The sequence below is a fragment of the Capsicum annuum genome, unplaced genomic scaffold, assembly GCF_002878395.1.
Source record: "Capsicum annuum cultivar UCD-10X-F1 unplaced genomic scaffold, UCD10Xv1.1 ctg3559, whole genome shotgun sequence".
In the NCBI taxonomy this organism is placed as follows: domain Eukaryota; kingdom Viridiplantae; phylum Streptophyta; class Magnoliopsida; order Solanales; family Solanaceae; genus Capsicum; species Capsicum annuum.
This window is the reverse complement of record NW_025842516.1, coordinates 11460-15685: the sequence shown is the minus strand read 5'-3', so window position 1 is coordinate 15685 and position 4226 is coordinate 11460. Positions and strand designations below refer to the sequence as shown.

The following is a 4226-nucleotide window of genomic DNA, read 5'->3' as shown; positions in this document are numbered from 1 at the left end:
TAAAGGAATGCTTCTTAATTTAAGCATAAAGAAATTTCTTTCTGCCACCAATGTGTGGGAACACTTCTTTTTTAAAGTGAATACACATTTTCACTTTCCCTCGAGTTTTATTCCCTCCATTTTTCGTTCACTTTCATCACAAACCCAACAGTTTCTACCTATTTCGACTCTCAGTATAATAGAAGGCAAGGCATAGGATATACCTTTTCGAGTGACAGTAAAATTGCAACTTGTTTAACAAAAAAATTAAATTAAATATAACATAAAGTCATACCAAATCGTCATAATTTGCATGTCATAGTTGTGGAATCTATTTTTTACCTTCTTTATTTGTAGCTTTGAGATCACTATAATTCATCATGATTTGTGGCTAATTTAATGAGATAGGTATAATTGAATATAACATGAAGTTAGATCGATAGGTCGTGAGTTGCATACCACAACTTCAAAATGTATTTCTTTTTCTTTGTTTGTAGATCCTAAATCATGGTGATCTAATATGGTTTATGAGTGATCCACTGAGACAATTAGATTGAATATAATGTGTGTCTCAATTGAGGCACTAAACAATGACTATGCAAAAAGACATTAATATCACCAAAGGGCATTTTAATCTAATTTTTAATTAAAATTTTAAACAACATGTTCACAGAATTGTTCATTACGAGGACAACTTGAATATCAACATAAACATACCTTCTGCGCAAATTACTCATTGTCATTTTATTACTCACTTCTGTCTTATTTACTAGTCACATTTGTTAACAATAACTAGTAAATGTATTCGTGCAATGCGCAAATAATATCATATTATTGGTTATTATTATTACTTCTATCTTATTTACTAGTCACATTTGTTAACAATAACTAGTAAATGTATCCGTGCAATGCGCAAATAATATCATATTATTGGTTATTATTATTACTTCTATCTTATTTACTTGTCACATTTGTTAACAATAGCTAGTAAATGTATCCGTGCAATGCGCAAATAATATCATATTATTGGTTATTATGATTACTTGTTCGAGCATGCTAAGTCACATTACCTTTAGAATAAAGTCCACTGCTATATTTTTTTCCCAATGAAATGTGCCCCCATCCCCAAACGGCCAAACGTACCCCAAATCTTTATGTTACAGATTTATTTTATCACATCGTTCACAATTTAAAGTTTCTAAATTGTTAATTTTGATTTTTATCAACTTATCACTTTGCTTCATATATGTTGAGTGTTCTTATTAATATAAAATAGATATAATTGTTTTGCATTCTGATGAAATTTTTTATTTAAAATTTTACTTAGACTTTCACATCTCTTCAATTTAAAATCTATAAATAGTAATATGTGTATTATGTAATTACTTTATTATATTTTTAGAAGTATGGATGTACATGATTGGGTTGATTCGAATTTTTTAAATACCAAACCAAACTATTTTCTTCGATTTTTTAAATCTATAAATCAAACAAATCAATGAAATTCGTATTTTTCAACTTTGGATATATTTTTGAATTTTTTTTATTCTCTCAGGTTTTTTGAATTTTTTTGTTGAAGTGTTCATACAAACATATAATTAATTAGTGCTTCAAATATTTCTTTAGTTCTAGAAAAATACAGCTATCTTAGTTTTTTCTTAAAAAAATAACACTAAATATTAAATACAAAAATAAATTTAGATTATATATTTATGCAAAACTAAGAAAAGATATTCAACATTATTGTCATTCCTAGTGTTTAATTAAATATTTTTATCATCATTAGTATTAATTTGAGTTTTATTCAAGTTATTAATATCAATGAGCTACAAAATGTATTGGACCATTCAAAATTATAAGTTTAAACTTGAAATAATACATTGAAAATAAAAATAATGAAAAAGTTTAAGAAATATTTATAAATTACATCATATTAAATATTTTGGTATTAAATATTTTTAAAAATTATACAAATGTAATATTGGATTGGTTGGGTTTGATTTGGCCTTTTTAAATTAAAACCAAACCAAATCAATTATAATCGAGTTTTTTTCTTCCAACATCAAACTAAGTCGAACCAAATCACTAATAGATGTTTTTTCGATTTGCAAGTTTGATTTGATTTGCGATTTTGTTCACCCTTACTTAGAAGTAGTTAAAAGTAATCTAATTTTACTTTGAATTTATTTTGTTTTGGGGAGGGGGAGGGAGGGGGATGGGATGTTACATGCTTAGTGATTTTCTTCTGTTTTGGCAGTTAAAGTGGTTAAGATTCAATATTATTAATCAAATGAGTTTTGAATGTGAATGAATTTTGGATCATTGTAATCATCATCATCATTGTTATTATTATTATTAGTTTAGGATACGTACATCATACGTGTGTCTTGTATCAATCAATAAAATTATATGCAAGAAGAAAAATTTATTTCAAATGTTGCAATTTACATTAAAATAAACGATATCTATTTAAATGGTATAATATGACATTTTGACTTATTATTATCACCACAAATTACAATTCATTAAAATTTTCGTTCTTTTACCTTAAAAGAGCGGTCAATTTTTTTTATTGGAATGCGGGGACTCTTTATTTTTTATGTAAAGAGTATTGAATTCTCTGAAAATATATTTTGGAGAAACCTACAAGCATTTATTGACATTTTTTTTTCCTGAAGAGTCCATTAAAATAGTAGTTATAATGAATATTAGTGCACATGGCATCTTCTTCACCTTCTCCATCGAACATGATTTGCTAATCAGATGATCACATGAAAAAATCGGTAGTTCGGCACTATCACCTTACCTAAGAACCATGCAAAAAAATCAAGACCCAAACTTGAGCATCATCTAACCAAATGCAGGGTCTGCATAGTATAATGAACTTGTTTTTTGATCACAAAGATCAAAAGAAAATTAAGAACTAAGCTGAAAAATAAGATCAGACTTTTGTTTGATGCCTTTTGCCTTTCCAACATCAATCCTGGAATTAAGCTCCTCCATATGAGAAATTTTAATCAACTCATCGAATTGAGGGTATCGGAAATAACCTTTCTATTTTTAGGACAGGAATAATATCTGGTATATCTATCTTTTTTCAGGCCCTACTTGTGGAATTACATCAGAGATATTGTACAATTTTCACTTAAATAAGACATTACTTTTAACCACACCAAGATAAGCCTCCTATGTTGATGTCATGATTGCAACTATTATAGCTAGTCCATGAATAACTTCTACTCGAAGTTTTCTAACGCTTTCATAGCTATAGACAAAGGAAATCATAGAAGGATCAACTATTCAAATCAATCCACTTTCAGTTGAGGCATTTAAAACGAACCCTCTAGGCTAGCGGTAGGGTGAAGTTAGGACACCACACAATTGCGAGTGACTTTTCAATTATCATGAAGTGGAAACCTGTACTCAACCAACCATAACACCACCACTTGAGCCAAGAAAATAATGGATTTACCTCCTTAAAGGTGAGATGATATTCACAGGGCTATCTGACTCGACACTTCGGCTCCATGCTTTGTCAAGTTTCTATTCTTCATGTGTCATATATGGAAAAGTTCAGTGACGTACACAACCTTATAATAATACTTGTATTTACAAAGACAAAAATGATACACAACGATTTACCTCTATGGTCGTGCATCCTGGTTGACCCAACTTAGGTTGTATAGCATGGACAGTCTCCAAGGAATGTAACATGACCTCTTCCCGAATTAAAATTTGGCAGTCTATCATAGAGAGTGAAAACTGAAGTCCCTACAATGAGACAACTTACAAATTTCAAATATGAAGAAAAAGCTCATGATAAATTATATATTATTAAGACATCAAAAACAAGCTGAAGATATAATAAATTTACCTCAAATCAAGAAGGGTAATTCTTGAATCACCTGATAACTTCTTTATTCCCTAAACAAACACCAACAAATTGAGAGTGAAAACTCAAGTCCCTACAATGAGCCAACTGATAAATTTCAGGTGTGAAGACAAACCTCATGATAAATTATGGACTATATATACTCCCTCCGTCCCAAATTACCCATCTCAAATTGAGATGGCACATTGGTTAAGAAAAATAATTCATAACATCTAGTTTACCATATATAGTACCCTTATTAAATGATGTTTACATTTTAATTAAAAGAAAAAGTAACTAATAGAAAGGGTAAAACATGAAAAAAAAAATTGTCTCTTCTTGATGAATGAAAAAGACAAGTAAAATGAAAAATTAA

The 4226-nt window shown here is 29.0% G+C and overlaps 1 long non-coding RNA gene across 1 annotated transcript; it reads right to left on the bottom strand.

Moving 5' to 3' along the window:
- Positions 1 to 2830: 2830 nt before the first annotated feature.
- LOC124891442 lies at positions 2831 to 3982 on the bottom strand. Its single transcript, XR_007049697.1, has 3 exons — positions 3854 to 3982; positions 3622 to 3750; positions 2831 to 3527 (listed from the first exon to the last, which is right to left on the bottom strand). It is a non-coding gene; the product is annotated as an uncharacterized LOC124891442 (long non-coding RNA).
- Between the last annotated feature and the right edge of the window lie 244 nt (positions 3983 to 4226).